At 53.0% G+C, this 18,312-nt stretch overlaps 56 non-coding genes across 56 annotated transcripts; 19 read left to right on the plus strand and 37 right to left on the minus strand.

The window, feature by feature from the left end:
• Window positions 1-93: 93 nt before the first annotated feature.
• Window positions 94-166, minus strand: Trnav-cac (transfer RNA valine (anticodon CAC)). The gene has a single exon. It is a non-coding gene; the product is annotated as a tRNA-Val (tRNA).
• Window positions 167-568: 402 nt separating this feature from the next.
• Trnap-agg (transfer RNA proline (anticodon AGG)) lies at window positions 569-640 on the plus strand. The gene has a single exon. It is a non-coding gene; the product is annotated as a tRNA-Pro (tRNA).
• A 194-nt stretch (window positions 641-834) lies between these two features.
• On the minus strand, window positions 835-907 carry Trnav-aac (transfer RNA valine (anticodon AAC)). Its single transcript has one exon. It is a non-coding gene; the product is annotated as a tRNA-Val (tRNA).
• A 158-nt stretch (window positions 908-1,065) lies between these two features.
• Trnav-cac (transfer RNA valine (anticodon CAC)) lies at window positions 1,066-1,138 on the minus strand. The gene has a single exon. It is a non-coding gene; the product is annotated as a tRNA-Val (tRNA).
• A 402-nt stretch (window positions 1,139-1,540) lies between these two features.
• Window positions 1,541-1,612, plus strand: Trnap-agg (transfer RNA proline (anticodon AGG)). The gene has a single exon. It is a non-coding gene; the product is annotated as a tRNA-Pro (tRNA).
• A 194-nt stretch (window positions 1,613-1,806) lies between these two features.
• Window positions 1,807-1,878, minus strand: Trnav-aac (transfer RNA valine (anticodon AAC)). The gene has a single exon. It is a non-coding gene; the product is annotated as a tRNA-Val (tRNA).
• A 158-nt stretch (window positions 1,879-2,036) lies between these two features.
• Window positions 2,037-2,109, minus strand: Trnav-cac (transfer RNA valine (anticodon CAC)). The gene has a single exon. It is a non-coding gene; the product is annotated as a tRNA-Val (tRNA).
• A 402-nt stretch (window positions 2,110-2,511) lies between these two features.
• On the plus strand, window positions 2,512-2,583 carry Trnap-agg (transfer RNA proline (anticodon AGG)). The gene has a single exon. It is a non-coding gene; the product is annotated as a tRNA-Pro (tRNA).
• Window positions 2,584-2,777: 194 nt separating this feature from the next.
• On the minus strand, window positions 2,778-2,850 carry Trnav-aac (transfer RNA valine (anticodon AAC)). Its single transcript has one exon. It is a non-coding gene; the product is annotated as a tRNA-Val (tRNA).
• Window positions 2,851-3,008: 158 nt separating this feature from the next.
• Window positions 3,009-3,081, minus strand: Trnav-cac (transfer RNA valine (anticodon CAC)). Its single transcript has one exon. It is a non-coding gene; the product is annotated as a tRNA-Val (tRNA).
• Window positions 3,082-3,483: 402 nt separating this feature from the next.
• Window positions 3,484-3,555, plus strand: Trnap-agg (transfer RNA proline (anticodon AGG)). The gene has a single exon. It is a non-coding gene; the product is annotated as a tRNA-Pro (tRNA).
• Window positions 3,556-3,749: 194 nt separating this feature from the next.
• Window positions 3,750-3,822, minus strand: Trnav-aac (transfer RNA valine (anticodon AAC)). The gene has a single exon. It is a non-coding gene; the product is annotated as a tRNA-Val (tRNA).
• Window positions 3,823-3,980: 158 nt separating this feature from the next.
• Trnav-cac (transfer RNA valine (anticodon CAC)) lies at window positions 3,981-4,053 on the minus strand. Its single transcript has one exon. It is a non-coding gene; the product is annotated as a tRNA-Val (tRNA).
• Window positions 4,054-4,455: 402 nt separating this feature from the next.
• On the plus strand, window positions 4,456-4,527 carry Trnap-agg (transfer RNA proline (anticodon AGG)). The gene has a single exon. It is a non-coding gene; the product is annotated as a tRNA-Pro (tRNA).
• A 194-nt stretch (window positions 4,528-4,721) lies between these two features.
• On the minus strand, window positions 4,722-4,793 carry Trnav-aac (transfer RNA valine (anticodon AAC)). The gene has a single exon. It is a non-coding gene; the product is annotated as a tRNA-Val (tRNA).
• Window positions 4,794-4,951: 158 nt separating this feature from the next.
• On the minus strand, window positions 4,952-5,024 carry Trnav-cac (transfer RNA valine (anticodon CAC)). Its single transcript has one exon. It is a non-coding gene; the product is annotated as a tRNA-Val (tRNA).
• A 402-nt stretch (window positions 5,025-5,426) lies between these two features.
• Window positions 5,427-5,499, plus strand: Trnap-agg (transfer RNA proline (anticodon AGG)). The gene has a single exon. It is a non-coding gene; the product is annotated as a tRNA-Pro (tRNA).
• Window positions 5,500-5,693: 194 nt separating this feature from the next.
• Trnav-aac (transfer RNA valine (anticodon AAC)) lies at window positions 5,694-5,766 on the minus strand. Its single transcript has one exon. It is a non-coding gene; the product is annotated as a tRNA-Val (tRNA).
• Window positions 5,767-5,924: 158 nt separating this feature from the next.
• Trnav-cac (transfer RNA valine (anticodon CAC)) lies at window positions 5,925-5,997 on the minus strand. Its single transcript has one exon. It is a non-coding gene; the product is annotated as a tRNA-Val (tRNA).
• A 402-nt stretch (window positions 5,998-6,399) lies between these two features.
• Window positions 6,400-6,472, plus strand: Trnap-agg (transfer RNA proline (anticodon AGG)). Its single transcript has one exon. It is a non-coding gene; the product is annotated as a tRNA-Pro (tRNA).
• A 194-nt stretch (window positions 6,473-6,666) lies between these two features.
• On the minus strand, window positions 6,667-6,739 carry Trnav-aac (transfer RNA valine (anticodon AAC)). Its single transcript has one exon. It is a non-coding gene; the product is annotated as a tRNA-Val (tRNA).
• Window positions 6,740-6,897: 158 nt separating this feature from the next.
• On the minus strand, window positions 6,898-6,970 carry Trnav-cac (transfer RNA valine (anticodon CAC)). Its single transcript has one exon. It is a non-coding gene; the product is annotated as a tRNA-Val (tRNA).
• A 402-nt stretch (window positions 6,971-7,372) lies between these two features.
• On the plus strand, window positions 7,373-7,444 carry Trnap-agg (transfer RNA proline (anticodon AGG)). The gene has a single exon. It is a non-coding gene; the product is annotated as a tRNA-Pro (tRNA).
• A 194-nt stretch (window positions 7,445-7,638) lies between these two features.
• Window positions 7,639-7,710, minus strand: Trnav-aac (transfer RNA valine (anticodon AAC)). Its single transcript has one exon. It is a non-coding gene; the product is annotated as a tRNA-Val (tRNA).
• A 158-nt stretch (window positions 7,711-7,868) lies between these two features.
• On the minus strand, window positions 7,869-7,941 carry Trnav-cac (transfer RNA valine (anticodon CAC)). The gene has a single exon. It is a non-coding gene; the product is annotated as a tRNA-Val (tRNA).
• Window positions 7,942-8,343: 402 nt separating this feature from the next.
• On the plus strand, window positions 8,344-8,415 carry Trnap-agg (transfer RNA proline (anticodon AGG)). The gene has a single exon. It is a non-coding gene; the product is annotated as a tRNA-Pro (tRNA).
• A 194-nt stretch (window positions 8,416-8,609) lies between these two features.
• Window positions 8,610-8,682, minus strand: Trnav-aac (transfer RNA valine (anticodon AAC)). The gene has a single exon. It is a non-coding gene; the product is annotated as a tRNA-Val (tRNA).
• Window positions 8,683-8,840: 158 nt separating this feature from the next.
• On the minus strand, window positions 8,841-8,913 carry Trnav-cac (transfer RNA valine (anticodon CAC)). The gene has a single exon. It is a non-coding gene; the product is annotated as a tRNA-Val (tRNA).
• Window positions 8,914-9,315: 402 nt separating this feature from the next.
• On the plus strand, window positions 9,316-9,388 carry Trnap-agg (transfer RNA proline (anticodon AGG)). Its single transcript has one exon. It is a non-coding gene; the product is annotated as a tRNA-Pro (tRNA).
• A 194-nt stretch (window positions 9,389-9,582) lies between these two features.
• Trnav-aac (transfer RNA valine (anticodon AAC)) lies at window positions 9,583-9,655 on the minus strand. The gene has a single exon. It is a non-coding gene; the product is annotated as a tRNA-Val (tRNA).
• Window positions 9,656-9,813: 158 nt separating this feature from the next.
• Trnav-cac (transfer RNA valine (anticodon CAC)) lies at window positions 9,814-9,886 on the minus strand. The gene has a single exon. It is a non-coding gene; the product is annotated as a tRNA-Val (tRNA).
• Window positions 9,887-10,288: 402 nt separating this feature from the next.
• Window positions 10,289-10,360, plus strand: Trnap-agg (transfer RNA proline (anticodon AGG)). Its single transcript has one exon. It is a non-coding gene; the product is annotated as a tRNA-Pro (tRNA).
• Window positions 10,361-10,554: 194 nt separating this feature from the next.
• On the minus strand, window positions 10,555-10,626 carry Trnav-aac (transfer RNA valine (anticodon AAC)). Its single transcript has one exon. It is a non-coding gene; the product is annotated as a tRNA-Val (tRNA).
• Window positions 10,627-10,784: 158 nt separating this feature from the next.
• On the minus strand, window positions 10,785-10,857 carry Trnav-cac (transfer RNA valine (anticodon CAC)). The gene has a single exon. It is a non-coding gene; the product is annotated as a tRNA-Val (tRNA).
• Window positions 10,858-11,259: 402 nt separating this feature from the next.
• Window positions 11,260-11,331, plus strand: Trnap-agg (transfer RNA proline (anticodon AGG)). Its single transcript has one exon. It is a non-coding gene; the product is annotated as a tRNA-Pro (tRNA).
• A 194-nt stretch (window positions 11,332-11,525) lies between these two features.
• Window positions 11,526-11,598, minus strand: Trnav-aac (transfer RNA valine (anticodon AAC)). The gene has a single exon. It is a non-coding gene; the product is annotated as a tRNA-Val (tRNA).
• A 158-nt stretch (window positions 11,599-11,756) lies between these two features.
• Window positions 11,757-11,829, minus strand: Trnav-cac (transfer RNA valine (anticodon CAC)). The gene has a single exon. It is a non-coding gene; the product is annotated as a tRNA-Val (tRNA).
• Window positions 11,830-12,231: 402 nt separating this feature from the next.
• On the plus strand, window positions 12,232-12,303 carry Trnap-agg (transfer RNA proline (anticodon AGG)). Its single transcript has one exon. It is a non-coding gene; the product is annotated as a tRNA-Pro (tRNA).
• A 194-nt stretch (window positions 12,304-12,497) lies between these two features.
• Trnav-aac (transfer RNA valine (anticodon AAC)) lies at window positions 12,498-12,570 on the minus strand. Its single transcript has one exon. It is a non-coding gene; the product is annotated as a tRNA-Val (tRNA).
• A 158-nt stretch (window positions 12,571-12,728) lies between these two features.
• On the minus strand, window positions 12,729-12,801 carry Trnav-cac (transfer RNA valine (anticodon CAC)). The gene has a single exon. It is a non-coding gene; the product is annotated as a tRNA-Val (tRNA).
• A 402-nt stretch (window positions 12,802-13,203) lies between these two features.
• On the plus strand, window positions 13,204-13,276 carry Trnap-agg (transfer RNA proline (anticodon AGG)). Its single transcript has one exon. It is a non-coding gene; the product is annotated as a tRNA-Pro (tRNA).
• A 194-nt stretch (window positions 13,277-13,470) lies between these two features.
• Window positions 13,471-13,543, minus strand: Trnav-aac (transfer RNA valine (anticodon AAC)). Its single transcript has one exon. It is a non-coding gene; the product is annotated as a tRNA-Val (tRNA).
• A 158-nt stretch (window positions 13,544-13,701) lies between these two features.
• On the minus strand, window positions 13,702-13,774 carry Trnav-cac (transfer RNA valine (anticodon CAC)). Its single transcript has one exon. It is a non-coding gene; the product is annotated as a tRNA-Val (tRNA).
• Window positions 13,775-14,176: 402 nt separating this feature from the next.
• On the plus strand, window positions 14,177-14,248 carry Trnap-agg (transfer RNA proline (anticodon AGG)). Its single transcript has one exon. It is a non-coding gene; the product is annotated as a tRNA-Pro (tRNA).
• A 194-nt stretch (window positions 14,249-14,442) lies between these two features.
• Window positions 14,443-14,515, minus strand: Trnav-aac (transfer RNA valine (anticodon AAC)). Its single transcript has one exon. It is a non-coding gene; the product is annotated as a tRNA-Val (tRNA).
• Window positions 14,516-14,673: 158 nt separating this feature from the next.
• Window positions 14,674-14,746, minus strand: Trnav-cac (transfer RNA valine (anticodon CAC)). The gene has a single exon. It is a non-coding gene; the product is annotated as a tRNA-Val (tRNA).
• Window positions 14,747-15,148: 402 nt separating this feature from the next.
• On the plus strand, window positions 15,149-15,220 carry Trnap-agg (transfer RNA proline (anticodon AGG)). Its single transcript has one exon. It is a non-coding gene; the product is annotated as a tRNA-Pro (tRNA).
• Window positions 15,221-15,414: 194 nt separating this feature from the next.
• Window positions 15,415-15,487, minus strand: Trnav-aac (transfer RNA valine (anticodon AAC)). Its single transcript has one exon. It is a non-coding gene; the product is annotated as a tRNA-Val (tRNA).
• A 158-nt stretch (window positions 15,488-15,645) lies between these two features.
• On the minus strand, window positions 15,646-15,718 carry Trnav-cac (transfer RNA valine (anticodon CAC)). Its single transcript has one exon. It is a non-coding gene; the product is annotated as a tRNA-Val (tRNA).
• Window positions 15,719-16,120: 402 nt separating this feature from the next.
• Window positions 16,121-16,192, plus strand: Trnap-agg (transfer RNA proline (anticodon AGG)). The gene has a single exon. It is a non-coding gene; the product is annotated as a tRNA-Pro (tRNA).
• A 194-nt stretch (window positions 16,193-16,386) lies between these two features.
• Trnav-aac (transfer RNA valine (anticodon AAC)) lies at window positions 16,387-16,458 on the minus strand. The gene has a single exon. It is a non-coding gene; the product is annotated as a tRNA-Val (tRNA).
• A 158-nt stretch (window positions 16,459-16,616) lies between these two features.
• On the minus strand, window positions 16,617-16,689 carry Trnav-cac (transfer RNA valine (anticodon CAC)). Its single transcript has one exon. It is a non-coding gene; the product is annotated as a tRNA-Val (tRNA).
• A 402-nt stretch (window positions 16,690-17,091) lies between these two features.
• On the plus strand, window positions 17,092-17,163 carry Trnap-agg (transfer RNA proline (anticodon AGG)). The gene has a single exon. It is a non-coding gene; the product is annotated as a tRNA-Pro (tRNA).
• Window positions 17,164-17,357: 194 nt separating this feature from the next.
• On the minus strand, window positions 17,358-17,430 carry Trnav-aac (transfer RNA valine (anticodon AAC)). Its single transcript has one exon. It is a non-coding gene; the product is annotated as a tRNA-Val (tRNA).
• Window positions 17,431-17,588: 158 nt separating this feature from the next.
• On the minus strand, window positions 17,589-17,661 carry Trnav-cac (transfer RNA valine (anticodon CAC)). The gene has a single exon. It is a non-coding gene; the product is annotated as a tRNA-Val (tRNA).
• A 402-nt stretch (window positions 17,662-18,063) lies between these two features.
• Window positions 18,064-18,135, plus strand: Trnap-agg (transfer RNA proline (anticodon AGG)). Its single transcript has one exon. It is a non-coding gene; the product is annotated as a tRNA-Pro (tRNA).
• The last annotated feature ends 177 nt before the right edge of the window (window positions 18,136-18,312 follow it).

Raw genomic sequence — 18,312 nt, forward strand, 5'->3', positions numbered from 1 at the left:
ATAAATGTGGTACTTGCAAAACGAAGGGACATGCAGCAGATGCACACACGACGAGGCTCACTGGAGTACAATACGGCATAGGCAGGAAAATACTGTTCCCGCCCGGGATCGAACCGGGGACCTTCTGCGTGTGAAGCAGACGTGATAACCGCTACACTACGGAAACGACGGAGCCGAGGAGTCCATCCTTGTTCACTCGAAATTGCCTCAGCCTTTCTCTCATCCGCGAATGCACACACGACAGTTCTTTTGTCAGCCTGGAACCCATCGCAGCCGAGGGCTCAAGAAGTCTTCGGGGTTCTCGAGAGGGTGTCTGCCGTAGCACCCCTAACGAGATAGCGGCGTTTCGCGCAGTCGTTATTGCAAGTCATATCAGCAAAAGCAATCACTTTCTCAGCAGCAGGCAGTGCGAGCCCTGGGGCAGCACTACATGAAGGTACCAATAGCCCAGGAAGGCCGCCGACCGCGGGAATTCGCGTCGCCCCCATCCCGCCAGCCTAAACGAGACTTCCAGAGCACCCTGGAAGACATCGAGGGACTGGAATAACTGGCATTCGACGTGCCACAGGGCTCGTTGGTCTAGGGGTATGATTCCTGCTTAGGGTGCAGGAGGTCCCTGGTTCAAATCCCGGACGAGCCCTAGCGTTTTGTGCAAACTGATCGCACGTCAGTGGCTGAGTCAGCGCAAAAAGCTCGCCACCAATGTCAAATGAATTTCTTATATGATGTGAGCAATTGACACTCTGGTCCGACGCATGAAGGCAATTACGAAGGTTTCGGGTACAGATGGTAGCAGATGCATGTTAGTAAGTCTTGCTTAAAGTGATGAAAAAGTGTTTCCGCCCGGGATCGAACCGGGGACCTTCTGCGTGTTAGGCAGACGTGATAACCGCTACACCACGGAAACTGCTTGAGTGCACCTTACTTCACAGACAACTTGTAGTGATGTTGCCATCGTAACTAAAAAATTCAATAAATGTGGTACTTGCAAAACGAAGGGACATGCAGCAGATGCACACACGACGAGGCTCACTGGAGTACAAGACGGCATAGGCAGGAAAATACTGTTCCCGCCCGGGATCGAACCGGGGACCTTCTGCGTGTGAAGCAGACGTGATAACCGCTACACTACGGAAACGACGGAGCCGAGGAGTCCATCCTTGTTCACTCGAACTTGCCTCAGCCTTTCTCTCATCCGCGAATGCACACACGACAGTTCTTTTGTCAGCCTGGAACCCATCGCAGCCGAGGGCTCAAGAAGTCTTCGGGGTTCTCGAGAGGGTGTCTGCCGTAGCACCCCTAACGAGATAGCGGCGTTTCGCGCAATCGTTATTGCAAGTCATATCAGCAAAAGCAATCACTTTCTCAGCAGCAGGCAGTGCGAGCCCAGGGGCACCTCTACATGAAGGTACCAATAGCCCAGGAAGGCCGCCGACCGCGGGAATTCGCGCCGCCCCCATCCCGCCAGCCTAAACGAGACTTCCAGAGCACCCTGGAAGACATCGAGGGACTGGAATAACTGGCATTCGACGTGCCACAGGGCTCGTTGGTCTAGGGGTATGATTCCTGCTTAGGGTGCAGGAGGTCCCGGGTTCAAATCCCGGACGAGCCCTAGCGTTTTGTGCAAACTGATCGCACGTCAGTGGCTGAGTCAGCGCAAAAAGCTCGCCGCCAATATCAAATGAATTTCTTATTTGATGTGAGCAATTGACACTCTGGTCCGACGCATGAAGGCAATTACGAAGGTTTCGGGTACAGATGGTAGCAGATGCATGTTAGTAAGTCTTGCTTAAAGTGATGAAAAAGTGTTTCCGCCCGGGATCGAACCGGGGACCTCTGCGTGTTAGGCAGACGTGATAACCGCTACACCACAGAAACTGCTTGAGTGCACCTTACTTCACAGACAACTTGTAGTGATGTTGCCATCGTAACTAAAAAATTCAATAAATGTGGTACTTGCAAAACGAAGGGACATGCAGCAGATGCACACACGACGAGGCTCACTGGAGTACAATACGGCATAGGCAGGAAAATACTGTTCCCGCCCGGTATCGAACCGGGGACCTTCTGCGTGTGAAGCAGACGTGATAACCGCTACACTACGGAAACGACGGAGCCGAGGAGTCCATCCTTGTTCACTCGAACTTGCCTCAGCCTTTCTCTCATCCGCGAATGCACACACGACAGTTCTTTTGTCAGCCTGGAACCCATCGCAGCCGAGGGCTCAAGAAGTCTTCGGGGTTCTCGAGAGGGTGTCTGCCGTAGCACCCCTAACGAGATAGCGGCGTTTCGCGCAATCGTTATTGCAAGTCATATCAGCAAAAGCAATCACTTTCTCAGCAGCAGGCAGTGCGAGCCCAGGGGCACCTCTACATGAAGGTACCAATAGCCCAGGAAGGCCGCCGACCGCGGGAATTCGCGCCGCCCCCATCCCGCCAGCCTAAACGAGACTTCCAGAGCACCCTGGAAGACATCGAGGGACTGGAATAACTGGCATTCGACGTGCCACAGGGCTCGTTGGTCTAGGGGTATGATTCCTGCTTAGGGTGCAGGAGGTCCCGGGTTCAAATCCCGGACGAGCCCTAGCGTTTTGTGCAAACTGATCGCACGTCAGTGGCTGAGTCAGCGCAAAAAGCTCGCCGCCAATATCAAATGAATTTCTTATTTGATGTGAGCAATTGACACTCTGGTCCGACGCATGAAGGCAATTACGAAGGTTTCGGGTACAGATGGTAGCAGATGCATGTTAGTAAGTCTTGCTTAAAGTGATGAAAAAGTGTTTCCGCCCGGGATCGAACCGGGGAACCTCTGCGTGTTAGGCAGACGTGATAACCGCTACACCACGGAAACTGCTTGAGTGCACCTTACTTCACAGACAACTTGTAGTGATGTTGCCATCGTAACTAAAAAATTCAATAAATGTGGTACTTGCAAAACGAAGGGACATGCAGCAGATGCACACACGACGAGGCTCACTGGAGTACAATACGGCATAGGCAGGAAAATACTGTTCCCGCCCGGGATCGAACCGGGGACCTTCTGCGTGTGAAGCAGACGTGATAACCGCTACACTACGGAAACGACGGAGCCGAGGAGTCCATCCTTGTTCACTCGAAATTGCCTCAGCCTTTCTCTCATCCGCGAATGCACACACGACAGTTCTTTTGTCAGCCTGGAACCCATCGCAGCCGAGGGCTCAAGAAGTCTTCGGGGTTCTCGAGAGGGTGTCTGCCGTAGCACCCCTAACGAGATAGCGGCGTTTCGCGCAGTCGTTATTGCAAGTCATATCAGCAAAAGCAATCACTTTCTCAGCAGCAGGCAGTGCGAGCCCAGGGGCAGCACTACATGAAGGTACCAATAGCCCAGGAAGGCCGCCGACCGCGGGAATTCGCGTCGCCCCCATCCCGCCAGCCTAAACGAGACTTCCAGAGCACCCTGGAAGACATCGAGGGACTGGAATAACTGGCATTCGACGTGCCACAGGGCTCGTTGGTCTAGGGGTATGATTCCTGCTTAGGGTGCAGGAGGTCCCTGGTTCAAATCCCGGACGAGCCCTAGCGTTTTGTGCAAACTGATCGCACGTCAGTGGCTGAGTCAGCGCAAAAAGCTCGCCACCAATGTCAAATGAATTTCTTATTTGATGTGAGCAATTGACACTCTGGTCCGACGCATGAAGGCAATTACGAAGGTTTCGGGTACAGATGGTAGCAGATGCATGTTAGTAAGTCTTGCTTAAAGTGATGAAAAAGTGTTTCCGCCCGGGATCGAACCGGGGACCTTCTGCGTGTTAGGCAGACGTGATAACCGCTACACCACGGAAACTGCTTGAGTGCACCTTACTTCACAGACAACTTGTAGTGATGTTGCCATCGTAACTAAAAAATTCAATAAATGTGGTACTTGCAAAACGAAGGGACATGCAGCAGATGCACACACGACGAGGCTCACTGGAGTACAAGACGGCATAGGCAGGAAAATACTGTTCCCGCCCGGGATCGAACCGGGGACCTTCTGCGTGTGAAGCAGACGTGATAACCGCTACACTACGGAAACGACGGAGCCGAGGAGTCCATCCTTGTTCACTCGAACTTGCCTCAGCCTTTCTCTCATCCGCGAATGCACACACGACAGTTCTTTTGTCAGCCTGGAACCCATCGCAGCCGAGGGCTCAAGAAGTCTTCGGGGTTCTCGAGAGGGTGTCTGCCGTAGCACCCCTAACGAGATAGCGGCGTTTCGCGCAATCGTTATTGCAAGTCATATCAGCAAAAGCAATCACTTTCTCAGCAGCAGGCAGTGCGAGCCCAGGGGCACCTCTACATGAAGGTACCAATAGCCCAGGAAGGCCGCCGACCGCGGGAATTCGCGCCGCCCCCATCCCGCCAGCCTAAACGAGACTTCCAGAGCACCCTGGAAGACATCGAGGGACTGGAATAACTGGCATTCGACGTGCCACAGGGCTCGTTGGTCTAGGGGTATGATTCCTGCTTAGGGTGCAGGAGGTCCCGGGTTCAAATCCCGGACGAGCCCTAGCGTTTTGTGCAAACTGATCGCACGTCAGTGGCTGAGTCAGCGCAAAAAGCTCGCCGCCAATATCAAATGAATTTCTTATTTGATGTGAGCAATTGACACTCTGGTCCGACGCATGAAGGCAATTACGAAGGTTTCGGGTACAGATGGTAGCAGATGCATGTTAGTAAGTCTTGCTTAAAGTGATGAAAAAGTGTTTCCGCCCGGGATCGAACCGGGGACCTCTGCGTGTTAGGCAGACGTGATAACCGCTACACCACGGAAACTGCTTGAGTGCACCTTACTTCACAGACAACTTGTAGTGATGTTGCCATCGTAACTAAAAAATTCAATAAATGTGGTACTTGCAAAACGAAGGGACATGCAGCAGATGCACACACGACGAGGCTCACTGGAGTACAATACGGCATAGGCAGGAAAATACTGTTCCCGCCCGGGATCGAACCGGGGACCTTCTGCGTGTGAAGCAGACGTGATAACCGCTACACTACGGAAACGACGGAGCCGAGGAGTCCATCCTTGTTCACTCGAACTTGCCTCAGCCTTTCTCTCATCCGCGAATGCACACACGACAGTTCTTTTGTCAGCCTGGAACCCATCGCAGCCGAGGGCTCAAGAAGTCTTCGGGGTTCTCGAGAGGGTGTCTGCCGTAGCACCCCTAACGAGATAGCGGCGTTTCGCGCAATCGTTATTGCAAGTCATATCAGCAAAAGCAATCACTTTCTCAGCAGCAGGCAGTGCGAGCCCAGGGGCACCTCTACATGAAGGTACCAATAGCCCAGGAAGGCCGCCGACCGCGGGAATTCGCGCCGCCCCCATCCCGCCAGCCTAAACGAGACTTCCAGAGCACCCTGGAAGACATCGAGGGACTGGAATAACTGGCATTCGACGTGCCACAGGGCTCATTGGTCTAGGGGGTATGATTCCTGCTTAGGGTGCAGGAGGTCCCGGGTTCAAATCCCGGACGAGCCCTAGCGTTTTGTGCAAACTGATCGCACGTCAGTGGCTGAGTCAGCGCAAAAAGCTCGCCGCCAATATCAAATGAATTTCTTATTTGATGTGAGCAATTGACACACTGGTCCGACGCATGAAGGCAATTACGAAGGTTTCGGGTACAGATGGTAGCAGATGCATGTTAGTAAGTCTTGCTTAAAGTGATGAAAAAGTGTTTCCGCCCGGGATCGAACCGGGGACCTTCTGCGTGTTAGGCAGACGTGATAACCGCTACACCACGGAAACTGCTTGAGTGCACCCTACTTCACAGACAACTTGTAGTGATGTTGCCATCGTAACTAAAAAATTCAATAAATGTGGTACTTGCAAAACGAAGGGACATGCAGCAGATGCACACACGACGAGGCTCACTGGAGTACAATACGGCATAGGCAGGAAAATACTGTTCCCGCCCGGGATCGAACCGGGGACCTTCTGCGTGTGAAGCAGACGTGATAACCGCTACACTACGGAAACGACGGAGCCGAGGAGTCCATCCTTGTTCACTCGAACTTGCCTCAGCCTTTCTCTCATCCGCGAATGCACACACGACAGTTCTTTTGTCAGCCTGGAACCCATCGCAGCCGAGGGCTCAAGAAGTCTTCGGGGTTCTCGAGAGGGTGTCTGCCGTAGCACCCCTAACGAGATAGCGGCGTTTCGCGCAATCGTTATTGCAAGTCATATCAGCAAAAGCAATCACTTTCTCAGCAGCAGGCAGTGCGAGCCCAGGGGCACCTCTACATGAAGGTACCAATAGCCCAGGAAGGCCGCCGACCGCGGGAATTCGCGCCGCCCCCATCCCGCCAGCCTAAACGAGACTTCCAGAGCACCCTGGAAGACATCGAGGGACTGGAATAACTGGCATTCGACGTGCCACAGGGCTCATTGGTCTAGGGGGTATGATTCCTGCTTAGGGTGCAGGAGGTCCCGGGTTCAAATCCCGGACGAGCCCTAGCGTTTTGTGCAAACTGATCGCACGTCAGTGGCTGAGTCAGCGCAAAAAGCTCGCCGCCAATATCAAATGAATTTCTTATTTGATGTGAGCAATTGACACACTGGTCCGACGCATGAAGGCAATTACGAAGGTTTCGGGTACAGATGGTAGCAGATGCATGTTAGTAAGTCTTGCTTAAAGTGATGAAAAAGTGTTTCCGCCCGGGATCGAACCGGGGACCTTCTGCGTGTTAGGCAGACGTGATAACCGCTACACCACGGAAACTGCTTGAGTGCACCCTACTTCACAGACAACTTGTAGTGATGTTGCCATCGTAACTAAAAAATTCAATAAATGTGGTACTTGCAAAACGAAGGGACATGCAGCAGATGCACACACGACGAGGCTCACTGGAGTACAATACGGCATAGGCAGGAAAATACTGTTCCCGCCCGGGATCGAACCGGGGACCTTCTGCGTGTGAAGCAGACGTGATAACCGCTACACTACGGAAACGACGGAGCCGAGGAGTCCATCCTTGTTCACTCGAACTTGCCTCAGCCTTTCTCTCATCCGCGAATGCACACACGACAGTTCTTTTGTCAGCCTGGAACCCATCGCAGCCGAGGGCTCAAGAAGTCTTCGGGGTTCTCGAGAGGGTGTCTGCCGTAGCACCCCTAACGAGATAGCGGCGTTTCGCGCAGTCGTTATTGCAAGTCATATCAGCAAAAGCAATCACTTTCTCAGCAGCAGGCAGTGCGAGCCCAGGGGCAGCACTACATGAAGGTACCAATAGCCCAGGAAGGCCGCCGACCGCGGGAATTCGCGTCGCCCCCATCCCGCCAGCCTAAACGAGACTTCCAGAGCACCCTGGAAGACATCGAGGGACTGGAATAACTGGCATTCGACGTGCCACAGGGCTCGTTGGTCTAGGGGTATGATTCCTGCTTAGGGTGCAGGAGGTCCCGGGTTCAAATCCCGGACGAGCCCTAGCGCTTTGTGCAAACTGATCGCACGTCAGTGGCTGAGTCAGCGCAAAAAGCTCGCCGCCAATATCAAATGAATTTCTTATTTGATGTGAGCAATTGACACACTGGTCCGACGCATGAAGGCAATTACGAAGGTTTCGGGTACAGATGGTAGCAGATGCATGTTAGTAAGTCTTGCTTAAAGTGATGAAAAAGTGTTTCCGCCCGGGATCGAACCGGGGACCTCTGCGTGTTAGGCAGACGTGATAACCGCTACACCACGGAAACTGCTTGAGTGCACCTTACTTCACAGACAACTTGTAGTGATGTTGCCATCGTAACTAAAAAATTCAATAAATGTGGTACTTGCAAAACGAAGGGACATGCAGCAGATGCACACACGACGAGGCTCACTGGAGTACAATACGGCATAGGCAGGAAAATACTGTTCCCGCCCGGGATCGAACCGGGGACCTTCTGCGTGTGAAGCAGACGTGATAACCGCTACACTACGGAAACGACGGAGCCGAGGAGTCCATCCTTGTTCACTCGAAATTGCCTCAGCCTTTCTCTCATCCGCGAATGCACACACGACAGTTCTTTTGTCAGCCTGGAACCCATCGCAGCCGAGGGCTCAAGAAGTCTTCGGGGTTCTCGAGAGGGTGTCTGCCGTAGCACCCCTAACGAGATAGCGGCGTTTCGCGCAGTCGTTATTGCAAGTCATATCAGCAAAAGCAATCACTTTCTCAGCAGCAGGCAGTGCGAGCCCAGGGGCAGCACTACATGAAGGTACCAATAGCCCAGGAAGGCCGCCGACCGCGGGAATTCGCGTCGCCCCCATCCCGCCAGCCTAAACGAGACTTCCAGAGCACCCTGGAAGACATCGAGGGACTGGAATAACTGGCATTCGACGTGCCACAGGGCTCGTTGGTCTAGGGGTATGATTCCTGCTTAGGGTGCAGGAGGTCCCTGGTTCAAATCCCGGACGAGCCCTAGCGTTTTGTGCAAACTGATCGCACGTCAGTGGCTGAGTCAGCGCAAAAAGCTCGCCACCAATGTCAAATGAATTTCTTATTTGATGTGAGCAATTGACACTCTGGTCCGACGCATGAAGGCAATTACGAAGGTTTCGGGTACAGATGGTAGCAGATGCATGTTAGTAAGTCTTGCTTAAAGTGATGAAAAAGTGTTTCCGCCCGGGATCGAACCGGGGACCTTCTGCGTGTTAGGCAGACGTGATAACCGCTACACCACGGAAACTGCTTGAGTGCACCTTACTTCACAGACAACTTGTAGTGATGTTGCCATCGTAACTAAAAAATTCAATAAATGTGGTACTTGCAAAACGAAGGGACATGCAGCAGATGCACACACGACGAGGCTCACTGGAGTACAATACGGCATAGGCAGGAAAATACTGTTCCCGCCCGGGATCGAACCGGGGACCTTCTGCGTGTGAAGCAGACGTGATAACCGCTACACTACGGAAACGACGGAGCCGAGGAGTCCATCCTTGTTCACTCGACCTTGCCTCAGCCTTTCTCTCATCCGCGAATGCACACACGACAGTTCTTTTGTCAGCCTGGAACCCATCGCAGCCGAGGGCTCAAGAAGTCTTCGGGGTTCTCGAGAGGGTGTCTGCCGTAGCACCCCTAACGAGATAGCGGCGTTTCGCGCAATCGTTATTGCAAGTCATATCAGCAAAAGCAATCACTTTCTCAGCAGCAGGCAGTGCGAGCCCAGGGGCACCTCTACATGAAGGTACCAATAGCCCAGGAAGGCCGCCGACCGCGGGAATTCGCGCCGCCCCCATCCCGCCAGCCTAAACGAGACTTCCAGAGCACCCTGGAAGACATCGAGGGACTGGAATAACTGGCATTCGACGTGCCACAGGGCTCATTGGTCTAGGGGGTATGATTCCTGCTTAGGGTGCAGGAGGTCCCGGGTTCAAATCCCGGACGAGCCCTAGCGTTTTGTGCAAACTGATCGCACGTCAGTGGCTGAGTCAGCGCAAAAAGCTCGCCGCCAATATCAAATGAATTTCTTATTTGATGTGAGCAATTGACACACTGGTCCGACGCATGAAGGCAATTACGAAGGTTTCGGGTACAGATGGTAGCAGATGCATGTTAGTAAGTCTTGCTTAAAGTGATGAAAAAGTGTTTCCGCCCGGGATCGAACCGGGGACCTTCTGCGTGTTAGGCAGACGTGATAACCGCTACACCACGGAAACTGCTTGAGTGCACCCTACTTCACAGACAACTTGTAGTGATGTTGCCATCGTAACTAAAAAATTCAATAAATGTGGTACTTGCAAAACGAAGGGACATGCAGCAGATGCACACACGACGAGGCTCACTGGAGTACAATACGGCATAGGCAGGAAAATACTGTTCCCGCCCGGGATCGAACCGGGGACCTTCTGCGTGTGAAGCAGACGTGATAACCGCTACACTACGGAAACGACGGAGCCGAGGAGTCCATCCTTGTTCACTCGAACTTGCCTCAGCCTTTCTCTCATCCGCGAATGCACACACGACAGTTCTTTTGTCAGCCTGGAACCCATCGCAGCCGAGGGCTCAAGAAGTCTTCGGGGTTCTCGAGAGGGTGTCTGCCGTAGCACCCCTAACGAGATAGCGGCGTTTCGCGCAGTCGTTATTGCAAGTCATATCAGCAAAAGCAATCACTTTCTCAGCAGCAGGCAGTGCGAGCCCAGGGGCAGCACTACATGAAGGTACCAATAGCCCAGGAAGGCCGCCGACCGCGGGAATTCGCGTCGCCCCCATCCCGCCAGCCTAAACGAGACTTCCAGAGCACCCTGGAAGACATCGAGGGACTGGAATAACTGGCATTCGACGTGCCACAGGGCTCGTTGGTCTAGGGGTATGATTCCTGCTTAGGGTGCAGGAGGTCCCGGGTTCAAATCCCGGACGAGCCCTAGCGCTTTGTGCAAACTGATCGCACGTCAGTGGATGAGTCAGCGCAAAAAGCTCGCCGCCAATATCAAATGAATTTCTTATTTGATGTGAGCAATTGACACACTGGTCCGACGCATGAAGGCAATTACGAAGGTTTCGGGTACAGATGGTAGCAGATGCATGTTAGTAAGTCTTGCTTAAAGTGATGAAAAAGTGTTTCCGCCCGGGATCGAACCGGGGACCTCTGCGTGTTAGGCAGACGTGATAACCGCTACACCACGGAAACTGCTTGAGTGCACCTTACTTCACAGACAACTTGTAGTGATGTTGCCATCGTAACTAAAAAATTCAATAAATGTGGTACTTGCAAAACGAAGGGACATGCAGCAGATGCACACACGACGAGGCTCACTGGAGTACAATACGGCATAGGCAGGAAAATACTGTTCCCGCCCGGGATCGAACCGGGGACCTTCTGCGTGTGAAGCAGACGTGATAACCGCTACACTACGGAAACGACGGAGCCGAGGAGTCCATCCTTGTTCACTCGAAATTGCCTCAGCCTTTCTCTCATCCGCGAATGCACACACGACAGTTCTTTTGTCAGCCTGGAACCCATCGCAGCCGAGGGCTCAAGAAGTCTTCGGGGTTCTCGAGAGGGTGTCTGCCGTAGCACCCCTAACGAGATAGCGGCGTTTCGCGCAGTCGTTATTGCAAGTCATATCAGCAAAAGCAATCACTTTCTCAGCAGCAGGCAGTGCGAGCCCAGGGGCAGCACTACATGAAGGTACCAATAGCCCAGGAAGGCCGCCGACCGCGGGAATTCGCGTCGCCCCCATCCCGCCAGCCTAAACGAGACTTCCAGAGCACCCTGGAAGACATCGAGGGACTGGAATAACTGGCATTCGACGTGCCACAGGGCTCGTTGGTCTAGGGGTATGATTCCTGCTTAGGGTGCAGGAGGTCCCGGGTTCAAATCCCGGACGAGCCCTAGCGTTTTGTGCAAACTGATCGCACGTCAGTGGCTGAGTCAGCGCAAAAAGCTCGCCACCAATGTCAAATGAATTTCTTATTTGATGTGAGCAATTGACACTCTGGTCCGACGCATGAAGGCAATTACGAAGGTTTCGGGTACAGATGGTAGCAGATGCATGTTAGTAAGTCTTGCTTAAAGTGATGAAAAAGTGTTTCCGCCCGGGATCGAACCGGGGACCTTCTGCGTGTTAGGCAGACGTGATAACCGCTACACCACGGAAACTGCTTGAGTGCACCTTACTTCACAGACAACTTGTAGTGATGTTGCCATCGTAACTAAAAAATTCAATAAATGTGGTACTTGCAAAACGAAGGGACATGCAGCAGATGCACACACGACGAGGCTCACTGGAGTACAATACGGCATAGGCAGGAAAATACTGTTCCCGCCCGGGATCGAACCGGGGACCTTCTGCGTGTGAAGCAGACGTGATAACCGCTACACTACGGAAACGACGGAGCCGAGGAGTCCATCCTTGTTCACTCGAACTTGCCTCAGCCTTTCTCTCATCCGCGAATGCACACACGACAGTTCTTTTGTCAGCCTGGAACCCATCGCAGCCGAGGGCTCAAGAAGTCTTCGGGGTTCTCGAGAGGGTGTCTGCCGTAGCACCCCTAACGAGATAGCGGCGTTTCGCGCAATCGTTATTGCAAGTCATATCAGCAAAAGCAATCACTTTCTCAGCAGCAGGCAGTGCGAGCCCAGGGGCACCTCTAAATGAAGGTACCAATAGCCCAGGAAGGCCGCCGACCGCGGGAATTCGCGCCGCCCCCATCCCGCCAGCCTAAACGAGACTTCCAGAGCACCCTGGAAGACATCGAGGGACTGGAATAACTGGCATTCGACGTGCCACAGGGCTCGTTGGTCTAGGGGTATGATTCCTGCTTAGGGTGCAGGAGGTCCCGGGTTCAAATCCCGGACGAGCCCTAGCGTTTTGTGCAAACTGATCGCACGTCAGTGGCTGAGTCAGCGCAAAAAGCTCGCCGCCAATATCAAATGAATTTCTTATTTGATGTGAGCAATTGACACACTGGTCCGACGCATGAAGGCAATTACGAAGGTTTCGGGTACAGATGGTAGCAGATGCATGTTAGTAAGTCTTGCTTAAAGTGATGAAAAAGTGTTTCCGCCCGGGATAGAACCGGGGACCTTCTGCGTGTTAGGCAGACGTGATAACCGCTACACCACGGAAACTGCTTGAGTGCACCTTACTTCACAGACAACTTGTAGTGATGTTGCCATCGTAACTAAAAAATTCAATAAATGTGGTACTTGCAAAACGAAGGGACATGCAGCAGATGCACACACGACGAGGCTCACTGGAGTACAATACGGCATAGGCAGGAAAATACTGTTCCCGCCCGGGATCGAACCGGGGACCTTCTGCGTGTGAAGCAGACGTGATAACCGCTACACTACGGAAACGACGGAGCCGAGGAGTCCATCCTTGTTCACTCGAACTTGCCTCAGCCTTTCTCTCATCCGCGAATGCACACACGACAGTTCTTTTGTCAGCCTGGAACCCATCGCAGCCGAGGGCTCAAGAAGTCTTCGGGGTTCTCGAGAGGGTGTCTGCCGTAGCACCCCTAACGAGATAGCGGCGTTTCGCGCAATCGTTATTGCAAGTCATATCAGCAAAAGCAATCACTTTCTCAGCAGCAGGCAGTGCGAGCCCAGGGGCACCTCTACATGAAGGTACCAATAGCCCAGGAAGGCCGCCGACCGCGGGAATTCGCGCCGCCCCCATCCCGCCAGCCTAAACGAGACTTCCAGAGCAACCTGGAAGACATCGAGGGACTGGAATAACTGGCATTCGACGTGCCACAGGGCTCATTGGTCTAGGGGGTATGATTCCTGCTTAGGGTGCAGGAGGTCCCGGGTTCAAATCCCGGAGGAGCCCTAGCGTTTTGTGCAAACTGATCGCACGTCAGTGGCTGAGTCAGCGCAAAAAGCTCGCCGCCAATATCAAATGAATTTCTTATTTGATGTGAGCAATTGACACACTGGTCCGACGCATGAAGGCAATTACGAAGGTTTCGGGTACAGATGGTAGCAGATGCATGTTAGTAAGTCTTGCTTAAAGTGATGAAAAAGTGTTTCCGCCCGGGATCGAACCGGGGACCTTCTGCGTGTTAGGCAGACGTGATAACCGCTACACCACGGAAACTGCTTGAGTGCACCTTACTTCACAGACAACTTGTAGTGATGTTGCCATCGTAACTAAAAAATTCAATAAATGTGGTACTTGCAAAACGAAGGGACATGCAGCAGATGCACACACGACGAGGCTCACTGGAGTACAATACGGCATAGGCAGGAAAATACTGTTCCCGCCCGGGATCGAACCGGGGACCTTCTGCGTGTGAAGCAGACGTGATAACCGCTACACTACGGAAACGACGGAGCCGAGGAGTCCATCCTTGTTCACTCGAACTTGCCTCAGCCTTTCTCTCATCCGCGAATGCACACACGACAGTTCTTTTGTCAGCCTGGAACCCATCGCAGCCGAGGGCTCAAGAAGTCTTCGGGGTTCTCGAGAGGGTGTCTGCCGTAGCACCCCTAACGAGATAGCGGCGTTTCGCGCAATCGTTATTGCAAGTCATATCAGCAAAAGTAATCACTTTCTCAGCAGCAGGCAGTGCGAGCCCAGGGGCACCTCTACATGAAGGTACCAATAGCCCAGGAAGGCCGCCGACCGCGGGAATTCGCGCCGCCCCCATCCCGCCAGCCTAAACGAGACTTCCAGAGCACCCTGGAAGACATCGAGGGACTGGAATAACTGGCAGTCGACGTGCCACAGGGCTCATTGGTCTAGGGGTATGATTCCTGCTTAGGGTGCAGGAGGTCCCGGGTTCAAATCCCGGACGAGCCCTAGCGTTTTGTGCAAACTGATCGCACGTCAGTGGCTGAGTCAGCGCAAAAAGCTCGCCGCCAATATCAAATGAATTTCTTATTTGATGTGAGCAATTGACACACTGGTCCGACGCATGAAGGCAATTACGAAGGTTTCGGGTACAGATGGTAGCAGATGCATGTTAGTAAGTCTTGCTTAAAGTGATGAAAAAGTGTTTCCGCCCGGGATCGAACCGGGGACCTTCTGCGTGTTAGGCAGACGTGATAACCGCTACACCACGGAAACTGCTTGAGTGCACCTTACTTCACAGACAACTTGTAGTGATGTTGCCATCGTAACTAAAAAATTCAATAAATGTGGTACTTGCAAAACGAAGGGACATGCAGCAGATGCACACACGACGAGGCTCACTGGAGTACAATACGGCATAGGCAGGAAAATACTGTTCCCGCCCGGGATCGAACCGGGGACCTTCTGCGTGTGAAGCAGACGTGATAACCGCTACACTACGGAAACGACGGAGCCGAGGAGTCCATCCTTGTTCACTCGAACTTGCCTCAGCCTTTCTCTCATCCGCGAATGCACACACGACAGTTCTTTTGTCAGCCTGGAACCCATCGCAGCCGAGGGCTCAAGAAGTCTTCGGGGTTCTCGAGAGGGTGTCTGCCGTAGCACCCCTAACGAGATAGCGGCGTTTCGCGCAATCGTTATTGCAAGTCATATCAGCAAAAGCAATCACTTTCTCAGCAGCAGGCAGTGCGAGCCCAGGGGCACCTCTACATGAAGGTACCAATAGCCCAGGAAGGCCGCCGACCGCGGGAATTCGCGCCGCCCCCATCCCGCCAGCCTAAACGAGACTTCCAGAGCACCCTGGAAGACATCGAGGGACTGGAATAACTGGCATTCGACGTGCCACAGGGCTCGTTGGTCTAGGGGTATGATTCCTGCTTAGGGTGCAGGAGGTCCCGGGTTCAAATCCCGGACGAGCCCTAGCGTTTTGTGCAAACTGATCGCACGTCAGTGGCTGAGTCAGCGCAAAAAGCTCGCCGCCAATATCAAATGAATTTCTTATTTGATGTGAGCAATTGACACACTGGTCCGACGCATGAAGGCAATTACGAAGGTTTCGGGTACAGATGGTAGCAGATGCATGTTAGTAAGTCTTGCTTAAAGTGATGAAAAAGTGTTTCCGCCCAGGATCGAACCGGGGACCTTCTGCGTGTTAGGCAGACGTGATAACCGCTACACCACGGAAACTGCTTGAGTGCACCTTACTTCACAGACAACTTGTAGTGATGTTGCCATCGTAACTAAAAAATTCAATAAATGTGGTACTTGCAAAACGAAGGGACATGCAGCAGATGCACACACGACGAGGCTCACTGGAGTACAATACGGCATAGGCAGGAAAATACTGTTCCCGCCCGGGATCGAACCGGGGACCTTCTGCGTGTGAAGCAGACGTGATAACCGCTACACTACGGAAACGACGGAGCCGAGGAGTCCATCCTTGTTCACTCGAACTTGCCTCAGCCTTTCTCTCATCCGCGAATGCACACACGACAGTTCTTTTGTCAGCCTGGAACCCATCGCAGCCGAGGGCTCAAGAAGTCTTCGGGGTTCTCGAGAGGGTGTCTGCCGTAGCACCCCTAACGAGATAGCGGCGTTTCGCGCAGTCGTTATTGCAAGTCATATCAGCAAAAGCAATCACTTTCTCAGCAGCAGGCAGTGCGAGCCCAGGGGCAGCACTACATGAAGGTACCAATAGCCCAGGAAGGCCGCCGACCGCGGGAATTCGCGTCGCCCCCATCCCGCCAGCCTAAACGAGACTTCCAGAGCACCCTGGAAGACATCGAGGGACTGGAATAACTGGCATTCGACGTGCCACAGGGCTCGTTGGTCTAGGGGTATGATTCCTGCTTAGGGTGCAGGAGGTCCCGGGTTCAAATCCCGGACGAGCCCTAGCGCTTTGTGCAAACTGATCGCACGTCAGTGGCTGAGTCAGCGCAAAAAGCTCGCCGCCAATATCAAATGAATTTCTTATTTGATGTGAGCAATTGACACACTGGTCCGACGCATGAAGGCAATTACGAAGGTTTCGGGTACAGATGGTAGCAGATGCATGTTAGTAAGTCTTGCTTAAAGTGATGAAAAAGTGTTTCCGCCCGGGATCGAACCGGGGACCTCTGCGTGTTAGGCAGACGTGATAACCGCTACACCACGGAAACTGCTTGAGTGCACCTTACTTCACAGACAACTTGTAGTGATGTTGCCATCGTAACTAAAAAATTCAATAAATGTGGTACTTGCAAAACGAAGGGACATGCAGCAGATGCACACACGACGAGGCTCACTGGAGTACAATACGGCATAGGCAGGAAAATACTGTTCCCGCCCGGGATCGAACCGGGGACCTTCTGCGTGTGAAGCAGACGTGATAACCGCTACACTACGGAAACGACGGAGCCGAGGAGTCCATCCTTGTTCACTCGAAATTGCCTCAGCCTTTCTCTCATCCGCGAATGCACACACGACAGTTCTTTTGTCAGCCTGGAACCCATCGCAGCCGAGGGCTCAAGAAGTCTTCGGGGTTCTCGAGAGGGTGTCTGCCGTAGCACCCCTAACGAGATAGCGGCGTTTCGCGCAGTCGTTATTGCAAGTCATATCAGCAAAAGCAATCACTTTCTCAGCAGCAGGCAGTGCGAGCCCAGGGGCAGCACTACATGAAGGTACCAATAGCCCAGGAAGGCCGCCGACCGCGGGAATTCGCGTCGCCCCCATCCCGCCAGCCTAAACGAGACTTCCAGAGCACCCTGGAAGACATCGAGGGACTGGAATAACTGGCATTCGACGTGCCACAGGGCTCGTTGGTCTAGGGGTATGATTCCTGCTTAGGGTGCAGGAGGTCCCGGGTTCAAATCCCGGACGAGCCCTAGCGTTTTGTGCAAACTGATCGCACGTCAGTGGCTGAGTCAGCGCAAAAAGCTCGCCACCAATGTCAAATGAATTTCTTATTTGATGTGAGCAATTGACACTCTGGTCCGACGCATGAAGGCAATTACGAAGGTTTCGGGTACAGATGGTAGCAGATGCATGTTAGTAAGTCTTGCTTAAAGTGATGAAAAAGTGTTTCCGCCCGGGATCGAACCGGGGACCTTCTGCGTGTTAGGCAGACGTGATAACCGCTACACCACGGAAACTGCTTGAGTGCACCTTACTTCACAGACAACTTGTAGTGATGTTGCCATCGTAACTAAAAAATTCAATAAATGTGGTACTTGCAAAACGAAGGGACATGCAGCAGATGCACACACGACGAGGCTCACTGGAGTACAATACGGCATAGGCAGGAAAATACTGTTCCCGCCCGGGATCGAACCGGGGACCTTCTGCGTGTGAAGCAGACGTGATAACCGCTACACTACGGAAACGACGGAGCCGAGGAGTCCATCCTTGTTCACTCGAACTTGCCTCAGCCTTTCTCTCATCCGCGAATGCACACACGACAGTTCTTTTGTCAGCCTGGAACCCATCGCAGCCGAGGGCTCAAGAAGTCTTCGGGGTTCTCGAGAGGGTGTCTGCCGTAGCACCCCTAACGAGATAGCGGCGTTTCGCGCAATCGTTATTGCAAGTCATATCAGCAAAAGCAATCACTTTCTCAGCAGCAGGCAGTGCGAGCCCAGGGGCAGCACTACATGAAGGTACCAATAGCCCAGGAAGGCCGCCGACGGCGGGAATTCGCGACGCCCCCATCCCGCCAGCCTAAACGAGACTTCCAGAGCACCCTGGAAGACATCGAGGGACTGGAATAACTGGCATTCGACGTGCCACAGGGCTCGTTGGTCTAGGGGTATGATTCCTGCTTAGGGTGCAGGAGGTCCCGGGTTCAAATCCCGGACGAGCCCTAGCGTTTTGTGCAAACTGATCGCACGTCAGTGGCTGAGTCAGCGCAAAAAGCTCGCCGCCAATATCAAATGAATTTCTTATTTGATGTGAGCAATTGACACACTGGTCCGACGCATGAAGGCAATTACGAAGGTTTCGGGTACAGATGGTAGCAGATGCATGTTAGTAAGTCTTGC

The sequence above is a fragment of the Schistocerca cancellata genome, chromosome 2 (assembly GCF_023864275.1).
Source record: "Schistocerca cancellata isolate TAMUIC-IGC-003103 chromosome 2, iqSchCanc2.1, whole genome shotgun sequence".
Taxonomy (NCBI): Eukaryota; Metazoa; Arthropoda; class Insecta; order Orthoptera; family Acrididae; genus Schistocerca; species Schistocerca cancellata.